Here is a 17,972-nt window from a genome sequence, read left to right on the forward strand (position 1 = left end):
AAGTTTCACAGGATACATTTTAGAGAGATGGGAGAAGAGAAAGTCAGGTTCATCATGTCCCATGAATCATGCATACAATATGCCAGTTATTCCAACTGTCCTGTGGAGTAAATCTCTCCAAGGGACCGAGGGAGTGTGACAAGCCCTGGCATAGATGCCTAGGTGGTACCAAAGGAAAGGGGACCTAGCATAATGGTGAAAAACTCAGGCACCTCTTCTAGGAGTTTATCCTGCAGATATAGTCATATATGTGCAAAATGGTGAATGGTGTATGTATGTATAAGGTTATTCATTGAGGTATTGTTTGTAATAACGGAAGGTTGTAAACCACCTAATTGTCAGGGTAGAGACAGTTACATAAATGTTGGTACTCCACACACTGGAACACGGCACATCTCCTTAAAAAAAAAAAACAAAAAACCAAGGATAAAGAAGCTCTCTGTGCATTGATAGAAACATCTGGAATATAGTAATCTACGTTTTGTGTAAAAGGCAGGCATCTGATAAGAAAATATAACTGTACTTGCTTGTATTTGCACAAAGAACCCAAAGCCTGCAACAGAAGCTTTATAAAGAGTGGGGACAGAGGGACTTCCCTGGTGGCGCAGTGGTTAAGACTCCGCACTCCCATTGCAGGGGGCCTGGGTTCAATCCCTGGTCAGGCAACTAGATCCCACATGCATGCCGCAACTAAGAGTTTGCATGCCACAACTAAGGAGCTGGTGAGCTGCAACTAAGGAGCCCACCTGCCACAACTGACCCAGCGCAACCAAATAAATAAATTAATTAAATAAAATAAAAAAACAAACAGGGTGGGGACAGAGATGGAGTGGATGGGAACCAGGGTAGGAAGGGGACTTTTCACTCTGTCACTTCTTATGTTGGGTTATTTTTGAGCCACGTGGACACATAATCCACTAATAAAATGAAAATTTAAATAAATAAGGAGAACATCCAGACAACAGGTTTCCCAGAGTGAGGAGTAAACTGGATGTATTGAATAGCCAGTGACTATCAAAATCCTAGAACGCTCAGCTAGGAGGTTAGGAATTGATCAGAGAATCATCAGAAGTTCTGAACATAACATCAGGAAAAATCTTCTCAAGGTAGTGTATAGAAACCATCAGAGGGAGGAGAGGCCCACATGGGGAAGGGGTGGCACCTCCAGGTACAAAATAATGAGGGCTGGGACCAGGAGTGGCAATGGGACTGGAGATAGAGGTTTTCAAGAAAGATCTAAAATGAAAAATTCCAGCTGAACTTGTCACATACCAAGTACTGCTAGAAATAAATGGGTCATAGTCGCAGAAGTTTTTTTTTTTCATGGCTGCACCATGTGGCATGTGGGATCTTAGTTCCTGGACCAGGGATCGAACCTGCACAGAAGTTATTTTTGCCATAAGAATATACTTACTGTAATTGTTTTTGACATATATTTCAGCTTCCTAAAGTACATGCCAGCTAGTTTGCGGTTTTTTTCTCTATGCCCATATGTTTAGGTTTACCTTTTTTGAGATGTTTCCTCAAGATATAAAACCTAACAATATTTTCTGTTGTGTTCTATGAAAATCTTTGTCTCTATGTACAGTAAATATTCCAACTTACGTTAATAAAAACGTACATGTTCAGATGGTTTGTTTTGTTTTGTTTTATTTTTTTAGACTGCACTGCAAGGCAGATGGGATCTTAGTTCCCCAACCAGGGACCGAACCCGTGCCCCTGCACTGGAAGCATGGAGTCCAAACCACTGGACTGCCAGGGAATTCCTCAGGTATATTTTTTTAATATTTATTTATTTTATTTGGTTGTGCCGGGTCTTAGTTTCAGCAGCTGGGCTCCTTAGTTGTGGATCCCCTGGCTCCTTAGTTGCAGCACGTGGGCTCCTTAGTTGCAGCATGGCATGAATATGGGATCTAGTTCCCTGACCAGGGATCGAACTTGGGTCCCCTGCATTGGGATCGTGAAGTCTTATCCACTGAGCCACCAGGGAAGTCCCCCCTCAGGTGTATTTTCAATGCACCTCATTGCCCCTTGGATTATTATTCTATTCATACATTCTTTATTGAGAATAATTTCATTAATTCAGCAAATATTTATTGAGCATCTCTTATGAGACATGGTATAGCAAAGATCTCTAGTTGTCTCGTAGCAGCCATTCTCTTCTTCATCCATAATAGCAGAATTTTTAGCGGGATGCACGGTCATCCAGAATAACGACTGTACATCCCAGCCACCCTTACAGTTAAGTGTGGCCACGTGACCAAATTCACAACAGGATGTGAGCAGAAGCAATGTGTGGAACATTTGGGTCTTATCCTAAAAGGTAGGGTGAGTGCCTTTCCCCTCCCTCTCTCCATCCTGCTACCTGAAACTCAGGCATAGTGAGGAGACACCTGAGACCATGAGGAGGGTGGCAACATCTGGGGAAGGTGGAGTAACAATTCAGATAGAGCCTGAACCCTGCACCAGCTCGTTGAGCTGGGCTGCCTACCAGCTCCAGACCATCTCCCTCCACACTGTTATATGCAAAATAAACTCCTATTTTGTGTAAGTAACTAATATTTGGAGTCTCTCAAGCGCAGTCAAATTTGTATCCATCCCAATACACAGATTGTTCTGGGTTCTGGGAATACAAAGTAAAGAATAAAGTTCCACTCTGTTAGGAAGATAAATGCTTTAAAAATTAACACAATTTGTTCATTTAAAAAGCATTTATTGGTATATTGATTAATATTCAGGATATTAAATTTCAAACCAAGTAGAAAATTCTTGTTATAAGGATTGTTAACCCTTTAGATTGTATATGTTCCTTGGATGTAATTTAAAAATCAGTCAGGTAATTCCCTGCCGGTGCAGTGGTTAGGACTTGGTGCTCTCACTGCCAGGGGCCAGGGTTCGATCCCTGGTTGGGGAATTAAGATTCCCACAAGCCATGTGGCATGGCCAAAAAAATAAAATAAAATAAAATAAAAAAGTAAAATAAAAGAAAAATCAGTCACATGGGTAGCTTTATACACACACACACACACACACACACATATGTATGCATATATATATCTATATACACATACGTATGTGTGTGTGTATATATATGCATGTGTGTATGTATATATTATAAATATCCCAAATAAACACAAACAGGAAAGGAATCTTTTAAAAATACATTGAATTCTTTGATGCATAGATAGACAAAATCCTAATAAAATAAGATATTTTCGTGGGGGAAAAAAAAAAAAAAAAGCATTTATTGGGACTTCCCTGGTGGCGTGGTAGTTATGAATCCGCCTGCCAATGCAGGGGACACGGGTCTGAGCCCTGGTCCGGGAAGATCCCACATGCGGCGGAGCAACTAAGCCCGTGTGCCACAACTACTGGGCCTGCATGCCACAACTACTGAAGCCCGAGCACCTAGAGCCCGTGCTCCACAACAAGAGAAGCCACCACAATGAGAAGCCCACGCACTGCAACGAAGAGTAGCCCCTGCTCGCCACTAGAGAAAGCCCGCGCAGCAACGAAGACCAAACACAGACAAAAATAAATAAATAAAATAAATAAATTTATTAAAAAAAACAAAAAAATAAAAGCATTTATTGGATGGACCTAGAGATTGTCATACTGAGTGAAGTATGTCAGACAGAGAAAAACAAATACCATATGATATCGCTTATATGTGGAATCTAAAAAAATGGTACTAATGAACTTATTTACAAAACAGAAATAAAGTAACAGATGTAGAAAACAAACTTACGGTTACCAGGGAGGAGAGGGGAAAATTGGGGGATTGGAATTGACATATACACACTACTATGTATAAAACAAATTCGTTAATAAGGACCTACTGTATAGCACAGGGAACTCTTCTCAATACTGTGTAATGACCTATATAGAATTTTTAAAAGAGTGGATATATGTATATGTATAACTGATTCACCTTGCTGTACAGCAGAACCTAACACAACATTTTAAATCAACTATACTCCAATAAAAATTTTAAAAATAAATAAATAAAAGTCATTTATTGAGTGTCAGTTATGTACCAGGCACCTGATCTAGAAGCAAGGGTGAAATAAGGCCACAGGCAGCAATGAGCAAAGTCATTTACCAGGAACGTAGTGGGGAGGCAGATGCACAATGGTTCAGGACAAATGGCCCCAGAGGAGACTGGGACAAGGAGAGATGCAAAAGCTCTGTATTTCTTTGCTAGGTCTGCCATAACAAAGCACCACAGACTAAAAGACTTCAACAACAGGAATTTATTTCCTCCGGTTCTGGAGGCCACAGTTTCAAGATCAAGATATCAGCAGGACTGGTTTCTTCTGAGGGCCTCTTTCCTTGGCTTGTAGATGCCTGGCCATTTTCTCCCTGTGTCCTCACATGGTCTTCCCTCTGTGTGTGTCTGTGTCCTAATCCCTTCTTTTTTTTTTTTTTTTTAACATCTTTATTGGAGTATAATTGCTTTACAATGGTGTGTTAGTTTCTGCTTTATAATAAAGTGAATCAGCTATACATGTACTAATCCCTTCTTATAAGGACATCAGTCATATCAGATAAAGGCCCACCCATATGAGCTCATTTGACCTTAATTACTTCTTTAAAAACCCTATCACCAATTACGGTTATGTTCTGAGGTACTGGAAGTTACAACTTCAACATATGAATTTGGAGGGGGTACAATTCAGCCCAGAAAAACCCTCCTTTTATGGGATGCTAGTTGCCCAGCATAGGGCCATGCCCACCATCCCATGCAGATGGGACAAAAAGTGGCCATCACCATGGGCTCAGGCGAACTCTGAAGGCTCTCAGGCATCTTGTGTGAAGTCCCCATCCTGGAGAGCCAGCCCAGGTCCAGCCAGCATGTAGCTGGTTTCACTGGAATCCTGGTGGCTAAAGACAGGTCAGGTAAGCAGGAGACTCAGCCCAGGGGTGAAGGTATCAAATGATTCTCGTTACAGTTCCTATGTGTGTGGGGTTTCCCCACGCCACCAAGCAATTCTCAGACACCAGCTGGATGTCCTACAATCCAACTCAATTCTGACACCATCTACCTGGAGATAGCTTCGGGTCCCACAAGTTAAGGGCTCAGTCCTGCAAGACTGTCCCATGCCCCACACCCAACTTCAGCAGCCAGTCCCAAGCCCAGGCTGTCACTTGTGCTTCCGACTGACCAGCCATATATCAGAGGTTCCAACGCCCTCCTCCTTAGAGTCTATTAATTTGTTAAAGCAGCTCACAGAACTCAGAAAAATTTTCTTACTAGATCACCGATTTATTATAAAAGAATATAACTCAGGAACAGCCAGATGGAAGAGATGCCTAGGGCAAGGTCTGGGGCAAGGGCCCAGAGGTTCTGTCCCCAGTCGCTACATGTTCACCAACCTGGAAGCTCTCTGAACCCCGCCCTCTTGGGTTTTTATGGAGACTTCATTATATTTACTTTTTTAATAAATTTATTTATTTATTTACTTATTTATTTATATTATTTTTGGCTGCGTTGGGTCTTTGGTGCTGTGCGCAGGCTTTCTCTAGTTGCGGAGAGCTGGGGCTACTCTTTGTTGCGGTGCGCTGGCTTCTCATTGTCTTGGCTTCTCTTGTTGCGGAGCACGGGCTCTAGGCGCGCAGGCTTCAGTAGTTGTGTAGTAGTACACATGGGCTCAGTAGTTGTAGCTTGCGGGCTGTAGAGCTCAGGCTCAGTAGTTGTGGCACATGGGGTTAACTGCTCCGCAGCACGTGGGATCTTCCCAGGCCAGGGCTTGAACCTGTGTCCCTTGCATTGGCAGGCAGATTCTTAACCACTGCGCCACCAGGGAAGCCCCAGAGACTTCATTATATTTAAATCATGCTTGAATAAATCACTGGCCACTGGAGATTGGTCCAACCTCCAGGCTCTCTCCCCTCCCCCAGGAGACTAACCCTGTCACCAACCACATGATTGGTTCCCCTGGCAACGAGCCGCCATCCTTAGGTGCTTTCCAAAACTCACTTCATTAACATAAACTCAGGTGTGGTTGAAAGGGGTTTGTTATGAATATTAAGACACTTTTTCACTCTTATCACTAAGGAAATTCCAAGGGTTTTAGGAGCTCTGTGCCAGAAACGGGCAAAGACCAGATACATGTTTGATCACAATATCACAAAGTATAATAGTGTCCATGGGAAAGAGGGAAAGAGTAAAGCAGAGGTGCCAAGTTAGTCAGATCATGGGACCAGGGCTGAAGTCCAGGGCAGGGGCAGGGCCAGAACTGGCAGTGGGGATGAAACTGTGCCCCTCAGGTTGGGACCTGAACCTGGCCAGAACCCAGACTGGGACTTGAACCCACTGTCTTTTGTTTTATTTTATTCATTTATTTTTTTGACTACACCACACAGCATGCGGGATCTTAGTTCCCTGACCAGGGATCTAACCCGTACCCCCTGCAGTGGAAGCATGGCGTCTTAACCACTGGACCACCAGGGAAGTCCCCCCACTGTCTTTTAATTGAGATCACACACCTGGTCTCAGGACTTAATGAAGCTCAGGTTCTTTATGTCTCCTTGCAGAGAGAATTCAGTGAGAGACAAAGTGATAGGTAAGAGGTGGATTTATTTTTAAAAAAAGGGAATTCCCTGGTGGTCCAGTGGTTAGGACTCTGCGCTTTCACTGCAGGGGACCTGGGTTCGACCCCTGGTGGGGGAACTAAGATCCTGCAAGAGGAGTGGCCAAAAAAAAAAAAGAAAGAAGTGGATTTATTTAGAGAGATACACATTCCATAGACAGAATGCAATCTGTCTCAGAAGGCGAGAGTGGCCCCAGGGCGTGGGGTGGTCACAGAAAGTGAGAGTGGCCAAGGAAGAAACACTCCACAGAGTGAGGACCATCTCAGAAGGCGAGAGGCCCTGAATTATGGGTTGGTATTTTTTTTTGTTTTTTTTTTCAAAGCTGGTTTTTTTTGTTGTTGTTGTTTTGTTTTTTTTAAAAAAAGTATTTATTTATTTGTTTTTTAAAAAGAATTATTTATTTATTTATTTTTGGCTGTGTTGGGTCTTCGTTTCTGTGCGAGGGCTTTCTCTAGTTGTGGCAAGCGGGAGCCACTCTTCGTCGCGGTGCGCGGGCCTCTCACCATCGCGGCCTCTCTTGTTGCGGAGCACAGGCTCCAGACGCGCAGGCTCAGTAGTTGTGGCTCACGGGCCTAGTTGCTCCGCGGCATGTGGGATCTTCCCAGACCAGGGCTCGAACCCGTGTCCCCTGCACTAGCAGGCAGATTCTCAACCACTGCGCCACCAGGGAAGCACAGGGGTGGTTAGTTTTTATGGGCTGGGTATTTTCATAGGCTAATGCGTGGGAGGATTATGCCAACTATTTCAGAGAAGGGGTGAAGATTTCCAGGAACTGGGCCACCACCCACTTTTTAGCACATGCTAATGTATTATTACAATGCGCGTATAATGAGGCCCAAGGTCCACTGGAAGTCGAATCTTCCGCCATCTTGGGCCTAGCTGGTTCTAACCAGTTTATGTCGTATCCAATGGTCTTGTCATTCTTTTAAAGGTTGTGCCCTGCCCCCTTCCCTCCTGTTTTAAGGACATCAGAAAGGACTGGGGCAGGGACGCGCGTATTCCTCCAGGCTGCATCCGCGCCAATGGAAATATAAGCTTTCAGGTGGAATCAGCGCATATCGTGGAATTGTATGATAATCTCAGGGTCATGTACTGCAGGACAAAGCCCCATCTTCATGTGCCCCTATGGGCAGGCCGCGCCAGTCCTTAGGAAGATCCTCTCCCTGATCATGTGCCCAATCTTCTGCTGAGCTGGGACGTAGTAGACTGGTGCCTGTGTTAGGCGTGAGCCTGACACACCTATGCGAGCTGACCAGCAGGGACCACTCAGAAGGTTGCAAACCCTTAGTTTAAGAGGCTACACCCAATCTCATGGATGCTTCCTGCTCTTCATCAGAGGGAATGGGCAGTGAGATGAGCAAGTTTACTCGTCTTTATTTCAAAGGTTTGAAAAAAACTGCCTTTCCAGGGACTTCCCTCATGGCACAGTGGATAAGACTCCGTGCTTCCAATGCAGGGGCTGCAGGTTCGATCCCGGGTCAAGGAACTCAATCCCACATGCATGCCACAACTAAGGAGCTGGCAAGCTGCAACTAAGGAGCCAGGCTGGCACGACTAAGGCCCAGTGCAACCAAATAAATAAAAATAAATATTTAAAAAACAAAACAAAACTGCATTTCCAGGCGCCATAGATGCCAAGGATTGTCCTGCTTTCTCCTCGTCATACTCTCTGTTTTCTCCTCTCTTAGCTCCATTAAAATATGTGTACATCAAAAAGTGTTTTCACTCTCAACACCATAAAAACCCAGAGGGCCAGAGGAAACAAGGAGGGTCTGCATTCAACTTATCAGAGTAGAAGCAGAACTTCTGCGTGACCCAGAGCCTGGACGGTCGCTTTTGAGGATGATTAGAATGAACTATGGGTCTTGCTGCCACCATCCAGTCACCTCCCCAACACAATTTATCCTTCCTGTGGACAGGCCCCTGGACTGCCAAGTGAGATCAGTTCTGACAGGTGACAGCGGGAGCCCTGTCTTCTGTGTGGCATGGTGCTAAGCCCCTGTTAAAAAGAAAACCACAGGACCAAAATGGTGTCACTGTCACTGGTGCTGAAAGCCCATGATACCAAACCCAGATTTAATACCTGGCCTAATTGCAGTTTTGACCTTCCCCAGAAATGTGATCTTAACCAATCAGTTTGGAATTTTCTGGTCAACACCAAGTCATTTGGGCCCTCTCTGTTCCCCAGAGGAAGAAGAAGTGATCTGCATGATAAAACCCTTGCTTTGGGACTTCCTGGAGGTCCAGTGGTTAAGACTCCAGGCTTCCACTGTAGGGGACGCAGGTTCGATCCCTGGTGCAGGAACTAAGAAGTCTTGGGGTGTGGCCAAAAAAACCCTTGCCTTTCCCTTTCCCCAAAACGAATGTCCTGGACCGAAAAGAATCTTTTCTTTTCTTTTGCTAATAGCTCCCCTGCCCCACCCTTCTTATAAAAACCTTCCGTTTCTGTACAATCCCATGGAGCACCCGCCCTTCTAGCTGCCAGACAGGACGCTGCCTAATAAGTGAAACGCCTAGTAAAGTCAATTAGATCTTCAGATTGACTTGGTTGGATGTTTTTAACACTCCAGACTCTGGAGAGAGCCCTCCTGGGTTCATGTCTAAGCCCTGATTTTCTGGGTTACCTTGAAGAAATGATTTAAAATCGTATTGTTCACTAAATTTCTTTTCAAATTTGAATATAAACTTCCTAATGTAGGCACAGAACTTGTCTATCTTGTTGGCTGCCGAAACCCCAGCACTAGAAAGAGTGTTCCACACATAGTAAGTGTTACAAAAGTATTGAAGAAGTCAGTAGAAGAGGTAATAGAGATATGAAAAGATATGGATGTGAACATTAAACTTTGTTCTTCTGAAAAAAGAAAAATGATTTAACTTCTCTGTGATTTGGTTTCCTCCCCTGTAAAATATGGATACTACTACTCTCTCCCTTATACATCTGAGTGAATTAATATCCGTAAACCACAGCGCCAGGCACATAATTAATGCTCAGTAAATGTTAGCCAAAGTTACGATTGCTATTAGCTACTATTAGGGCAGTAGGCAGGCCATTTCCTGAGCTTCTGTCATCTCGCTCCTGAAACGGAGAGGGACTAAGAATTGACACCACAGGTCACTTCTAGCTCAAATCTGGGGTCTGGCTTCCCATAACTATATCTATATCTATATCTGTTTCTGTATCTATCTATATCTGTATCTTTTTCTTTTTTCCACACAGCACTGCAAAGGAGCAGGCAATATGTAACTGTGCGTTTCTTCGTCCTCCTATAGACACAATGAAAAGAGTGAATCTTAGATACAACAATGGAGGATGTATTTGGGACTTCCCTGGCGGTCCAGTGGTTAGGACTCGGCCCTTCCACTGCAGGGGGCACAGGTTCAATCCCTCGTCCTCGGGGAACTAAGATCCCGCAAGCAAGTACGCTGTGCAGCACGGCAAAAAAAAAAAATATTTAAAAAAGATAGATGGAGGAGTTATTCATTTCCTGGGGCTGCCATAACAAATTACCACAAACTGGGTGGCCTAAAATAACAGAAATGTATTCTCTCACAGTCCTGGAGGGCAGAAGTCTGAAATGAAGGCGACTGCAGGTTTTTTCCTTCTGGAGGCTCTCAGGAAGAATCCCTTGAATGCCTCTCTCCCAGCTTCGGATGGCGGCCGCAATCCTCAGCGTTCTTTGCCTTGTAGATGTATAATTCCAGCCTCTGCCTCTGTCTTCACATCTTCTCTCTGTGTCTCTACTTCATATCTCCTTCTGCCTTCCTCTTTTTTTTAAAGAATTTTTTTTTTGATGTGGACCATTTTTAAAGTCTTTATTGAATTTGTTACAATATTGATTCTGATTTATGTTTTTGGGTTTTTTTGTGGCTGCGAGGCATGTGGGATCTTAGCTCCCTGACCAGGGATCGAACCCGCATCCCCTGCAGTGGAAGGCAAGGTCTTAACCACTGGAGTGCCAGGAAAGTCCCTCCCTCTGCCTTTCTCTTATAAGGACACCTGTCCTTGGATTTATGGTTTGCTCTAAACCTAATTACATCTGCAAAGTTCCTTTTTCTAAGTAAGGTCACACTCACAGGTTCTGGGGGTTAGGACTTGGACATAACTTTTGGGGCCACTATTCAATCCTCTCTAGGCGGAATACCACCCTGTTTCCTTTGGGGACAGCCTGAAGTAAGATCCTTACTTATTTTATCCACATGTGGCCAATAATTACTTATATTCGGCCACATGTGGATAAAACATTGCTTTCTATGTTCTCTCATTTTGGGCGTTAGGTCAACATTCATAATTAAATTGGGCCACTGCTATGTACTTCTTCATTTTCTTCTGAAGCTAACCATAGTTACAGCTACACACTCTCTAACACCTACTATGTGTCAGATGTCCTTGTAGACACCAGGATACAGTAGTGAACAAAAACAGACAGAAGCCTTGCCTTCATGGAGCTGAACTCCTACTGGGAGAGGCAGAAAATAAATAAAATAAATAGATTTTTTAAATAGTATGTTAATATCGAAAAAAAAAACCCCAAAACACTAATTCTAGAGGCTACATACACCCCAATGTTCGTAGCAGCATAATTTACAATTGCCAAGGTATGGAAGCAACCTGTGTCCATCAACAGCTGAATGGATAAAGAAGATGTGGTATATATATACAATGGAATACTACTCAGCCATAAAAAAAGAACAAAATTTTGCCAATTGCAGCAACATGGATGGACTTGGAGGGCATTATGCTAAGTGAAATAAGTGAGACAGAGAAAGACAAATGCTGTGTGATATCATTTATACGTGGAATCTAAAAAAATACAACAAACCAGTGAATAAAACAAAAAAGAAGCAGACTCACAGATATAGAAAAGAACTAATGTTTACCAGTGGGGAGAGGAAATGGGGGAGGGGCAATATATGGGTAGAGGAGAAAAAAGGGTTATTATGGGATTATATGAAATCATGTGTGTGAAACTTTTGAAAATTGTAAATCACTGTAGAATTTTTTTAAAAAGAAGCTAGGGACTTCCCTGGTGGTGCAATGGTTAAGAATCTGCCTGCCAATGTAGGGGACACGGGTTCGAGCCCTGGTCTGGGAAGATCCCACATGCCACAGAGCAACTAAGCCCGCAAGCCACAACTACTGAGCCCAAGTGCCACAACTACTGAAGCCTGCACACCTAGAGCCCATGCTCCGCAACAAGAGGAGCCACCACAACGAAGAGTAGCCCCCCTCGCCGCAATTAGAGAAAGCCCGTGTGCAGCAACGAAGACCCAATGCAGCCAAAAATAAAAAGATTAATTAATTAATTAATTAATTATTTAAAAAAAGAAGCTAAAAATAGTATGTTAAATGTGGTAGGTACTATGGATAAAAATAAAGCAGGAAAGGAAGGAGGATAGGCAATGCTGAGGGATGTATGTGTGTGTGAGAGAGAAAGGGAGAGAGAGAGAGAGAGGTACTTTAAACAAGTGTCCAGGGAAAGCAGCATCCTCAGGGGACACTTGAGTAAAGACTTGAAGAAGGTGAGAGGCAGGTTCACCCGAAAGGTGAGTGTTTCTGGGATGTTCCTGGTGCATTAACAGTCCAGAGGCCAGGGGCTTTAGGGGGAAGGATGGAGGAGAGAGCAGTAGATGAGATCTGAGAAGTAAAGGGTGTCAGGGGAGATCAGGCAGGGTCTCGTAGCCATTGCTATGGTCTGGCTTTAACACAGGTAGTATCTGGAGATGGTTCCAGTGTCCAAATGTCAGTTATCACATGGTTGAGCTAGGGACATCCACAGTCATAGAGGGAAGCTTAGTTACAGAACGTTTCCCCCATTCACACTTTGAACACAAGATTCATGTTAAATTTTCTTTTCAAGAGCAAACTCAAGCCTTAAAATAAGAATTCAAAAGCAAGTATATTTCATCTAGCAATCTCACTTCTGAGTATATACCCAAAAGAATTGAAGCAGGGATTCATGAATGCTGTTCATAGCAGTATTATTCACAATAGCCGAAAGACAGAAACAACCGAAGTATTTACTGACAGATGAATGGGTAAACAAAAGTGATGTATCCATACAATAGAATATTATCCAGCCTTGAAAAGGAAGGATATTCTGACACTTGCTACAACATAGATGAACCTTGAAGACTTGAAAAACAAAATTCAACTGAGTAAATTTTAAAGATCTTATTGGTTTTATTCAAGGATTTATGAATCAGGCAGCATCCACTCCAGCAGATAAAAAGGAGCTCTGAGGAGCTGTACAAATTGAAAGACTTTTTTTTTTCCCCAAATGGAAGACTTTTATAGGCAGAAGGGAGCAGAAACAAGGAAGTTAATGGGGCAAAAAGCAGATTGGTTTTGGCAAGGTCACTTCCCTTTAGGGGATGGCAGGATCTATCAGGCATATGATCTCACTAGTGCTGAGCAGGTGACTCCTGATTGACTAGTTTAAGATTCCATTTCTGAAGGAGGCCAAACTGTAATTAAGTCCTGATTTTGGGGTGGGGAAGGGGGGGTTGATAAATTGGGATTGACATATACACACTACTATATATAAAATAGATACCTAATAAGGACCTGCTGTTTAGCACAGGGAACTCAACACTCTGTAATAACCTATACAGGAAAAGACTCTAAGAAAGAGTGGATATATGTTTATGTATAACCGACTCACTTTGCTGTACAGCAGAAACTAACACAACATTGTAAATCAACTATACTCCAATAAAAATTTTTTAAAAAAATAAAAATAACCCCCCCCCCCAAAAAAAGTCTTGATTTGGCAACATGGGGCTTAGCATAACTGACTCCATTTGGGGTCTGTTATCTTGTTTTTAACAGGATTTTATGCTAAGTGAAATAAGTCAGTCACAAAAGGACAAATATTTCATGATTCCACTTATATGAGGTACCTAGAATAATCAACTCATAGAACAGAAAGTAGAATAGAAGTTACCAGGGACGAGGGAGGGGGAAATGGAGTTATTATTTAATGGGTAGAGTTTGTTTGGGATGATGAAGAGGTTCTGGAGACAGATGATAGTGATGACTGCACAACAATGTGAATGTGCTTGATGTCACTGAACCTGTATACTTAAAAATGGTTAAAATGGTAAAATCTAGTTATTTGTATCTTGCCATGATTTCAAAAAAATAAAAATTAATTAATTAATTAACCCCCCCCTCAAAATACCAAATATATTACTTATTCCCATGGAACAATGTATTTTAGTCTCCAAAAAATCTTTTAGAAAACAACATCAACAGCAATAACTACATCTTGTAACTTCTAAGTTAGCTTTCAGAGGTACAGAGTGCTTTGTGGAGTGGATAACAGGAAATAGGTTCTGCCTAAACAGAAGGAAAGGAAATGGTCATTTCCCTGCCTGTCTTCAGCACTGTTTATGTAAAAATATTCTGCCCTCTTAGATGTTTTGACTTTTGGTATCCTCCTCCTAGGCCAGCCGGAAACCCTGAGGGTTAACATCTTTACTCTTTGTTTTTAAGCAACAGCTGAAAGTCAGCATATGAAAAAGAATTTTTAATTAAAGAGAGCAGAGCAAGAAACAGAACCTCAACTTTATTTATTTCCCACACCACCTCTCAGGCAGGAATTTACATACTTGAAGTTATACAATTTTTCCCAGTTTGTAAACCATGGTCCTAATTAAGTTTAAGATTTCTATACCCTCCACCAAATACTTCGTCTATCATAAAAATCTTCCTTGGATCCAAAAAAGTTTAAGAAATTGTTATAGGGGACTTCCCTGGTGGTGCTGTGGTTAAGACTCCGCCTGCCAATGCAGGGGACACGGGTTCGAGCCCTGGTCCGGGAAGATCCCACATGTCGCAGAGCAACTAAGCTTGTGCGCCACAACTACTGAGCCTCCGCTCTAGAGCCCACAAGCCACAACTACTGAAGCCCGCGCACCTAGAGCCCGTGCTCCACAACAAGAGAAGCCACCGCAATGAGAAGCCCGCGCACCGCAACGAAGAGCTCGCCGCAACTAGAGAAAGCCTGCGTGCAGCAACGAAGACCCGATGCAGACAAAAATAAATAAATTTATTTAAAAAAAAAAAGAAATTGTTATAACATACTTGGTAGCACAAAGCCGTTTGAATTCCCAACTACCTCAACAGCACTTTATTTCTTTTCCTGTACTTTAATTTCTTTACCTGCAGAAAAAAGAAATTAAAAAAACTCCCCAAACCTTTATTCTATATTACCAATGAATTTATTTTTCATTACATATATTTTCATAAAAAACATGCATAATTTAAACTATTGTTTATAGAGTCATACTCCACGTCCTCGAGGATTGAATATCTACATAAACTTTTCTATTTTATTTTTTTATTGAAGTATAGTTGATTTGCAATGTTATTTTAGTTTCAGGTGTACAGCAAAGTGATTCAGTTTTATATATATATTCTTTTTCAGATTCTTTTCCCTTATAGGTTATTACAAAATACTGAGTATAGTTCCCTGTGCTATATAGTAAGTCCTTGTTGGTTATCTATTTTATATATGTGTGTGTGTATGTTAATCCCAAACTCGTAATTTATCCCTCCCCTTCCCCCTTTCTCCCTTGGTAGCCATAAGTTTGCTTTCTATGTCTTTGGGTCTATTTCTGTTTTGTATATAAGTTCATTTGTGTCTTTTTTTTAGACTCTGCATATAAGCGATATCATATGATACTTGTCTTTCTCTGTCTGGTTTACCTCACTTAGTATGATAATGTCTAGGTCCATCCATGTTGCTGCAAACGGCATTATTTCATTCTTTCTTTATGGCTGAATAATATTCCATTGTATATATGTAACTACATCTTTCCCATTCATCTGTCAATGGACATTGAGGTTACTTCCATGTCTTGACTGCTGTAAATAGAGCTGCAATGAACATTGGATGCATGTATCTTTTCGAATTATGGTTTTCTCGGGTTTACACAAAGTTTTTTTTTTTATAAGTTTATTTATTTATTATTTTTGGCTGCATTGGGTCTTCGTTGCTGCACATGGGGGCTTCTGTGTTGCAGTGAGGCTACCGCAGCTCATGTGCCTAGAGCCCGTGCTCCGCAACAAGAGAAGCCACTGCAATGAGAAGCCCATGTGCCACAATGAAGAGTAGCCCCCGCTTGCTGCAGCTAGAGAAAGCCTGCGGGCAACAACGAAGACCCAATGCAGCCAAAAATTTAAAAATAAATAAATAAATATTTTTAAAAAAGAATACTTGCCTATTCTGCCCATTTATTCAATATTTATTGATATCAGTATGAACTCAATAATATTTATTGTATACTTTGGGTTATAACCTAATACTGTTTTCTTTTGCTGTTCAAATTGTTCCAGCTGTGGCCATTGTGGTCTTACATGTGTTTGGCAGAAAGAAAAACAAAACAAAGCAAAAAGACAAAACTGAGTGGGGGTGGGGATAAATTAGTAGTTTGAGATTAAAAGATACACACTACTGTATATAAAATAGATAAACAAGGACCTACAGTATAGCAGAGGGAACTATATTCCATATCTTGTAATAACTTATGATGGAAAAGAATCTGAAAAAGAATATATATATGTATAACTGAATCACTTTTCTGTATACCTGAGACTAACACAACATTGTAAATCAACTATACTTCAATTAGAAAAATTATAATAACTGAGTACCTACTGTATGCAGATGCTGTCTTGAGTCCTTTTTGACCTTTAAATGTATTTTTTTGGCATTTGGTTTCCAAAGCCTATGTACCCAGCAGGACCAAGAGTACTGGCTCTCTAACCAGATGGTGACTTTGCACTAGTTATCTAATTTCTCTCAACCCCCGTTTCTTAATCTGTAAAATGGGAATAATGCCTGTTTGCAGGGTTGGGGTGAAGATTAAATGTATAACTTATAAAGTTAATACATGATCCACAAAAGGACAAATGATTCCTATTATACAAGCCTGGAATAGTCAAAGTCATAGAGACAGAAAATAGAATGGTGGTTACCAGGGGCTGGCAAAGGGAGGAATGGGAAGTTAGTGTTTAATGGGTACAGAGTTTCAGTTCAGGATGATGAAAAAGTTCTGGAGATGGATGGTGGTGATGGTTGCACAACAATGTGAGTCTACCTAGTGCCACTGAATTATATTTGAAAATGCTTAAAATGGTAAATTTTATATTATGTGTATTTTACCACACACAAAAGAAGTAATATAGGCTCATTGTTGAAAATTTTAGAAAACATTTAAAAAATGTTTAAAATCCTTAGTAATTCCAGTACTCAGTGGGTACATCTGTTTTGTCATGTGTATCCTTCGTATACTGTTGGGTCCTACTCATACAATTTTGTTCTTTTAACATCACAAGTATTTTCCCATGCTGTTCAAGTCAGAAAGTGTTTTTATTAGCTGCATGATATTCCACTATCATCTATTTAATCATTGTCATATTTTGAGACAACTTTTTTTTTTTTATTTAATTTTAGTTCACTTTAATTTTTATTTTATTTTATTTTTAATTTTATTTATTTATTTATTTATGGCTGTGTTGGGTCTTCATTTCTGTGCGAGGGCTTTCTCTACTGGCGGCAAGCGGGGGCCACTCTTCATCGCGGTGCATGGGCCTCTCACTATCGTGGCCTCTCTTGTTGCGGAGCACAGGCTCCAGACGCGCAGGCTCAGTAATTGTGGCTCACGGGCCTAGTTGCTCCGCGGCATGTGGGATCTTCCCAGACCAGGGCTCGAACCGGTGTCCCCTGCATTGGCAGGCAGATTCTCAACCACTGCGCCACCAGGGAAGCCCCGAGACAACTTTTCAACATTATAAAAAACACTATAATGAACACCTTTCTGTGATTAAATACATCTTCATCCCCATCTTGAATACATCTTTAATATAGACACAGAAGTAGAGTCACTGGGCCAAACAGGTGAATATTTTTAAGGCATGTGATGTAGGTTGTCATACTTTTCTGAAAGTACCCCGGTTGCATTGCCGCAGGCTACCTGAAGACTCGTTTGAAAGCACCCACACCAGTTGCCCATTGTCCCTTTATAAAATCCTGTCTCTGTTGGTAGATTAAATATGGTATCTTATTGTTGCAATGTTGTCTGTTAATGTTCTTTGCCTCCCCTCCCCCATGCCCTTATACTCAGTGTCTTTTAAAATCACTGTGTGAAATTTTAAAGTTTATAAATTAATTCCTCCCTTCGCCTTTAATAAGGTTTCATTATTGTCATAACCTGTTGCTCTTTTTTTTAACATCTTTATTGGAGTCTAATTGCTTTACAATTGTGTGTTAGTTTCTGCTTTATAACAAAGTTGAATCAGCTATACATACACATATATCTCCATATCTCCTCCCTCTTGCGTCTCCCTCCCACACTCCCTCTTTTTTTTTTTT

This window comes from Eschrichtius robustus, chromosome 6, assembly GCF_028021215.1.
Source record: "Eschrichtius robustus isolate mEscRob2 chromosome 6, mEscRob2.pri, whole genome shotgun sequence".
Classification (NCBI taxonomy): domain Eukaryota; kingdom Metazoa; phylum Chordata; class Mammalia; order Artiodactyla; family Eschrichtiidae; genus Eschrichtius; species Eschrichtius robustus.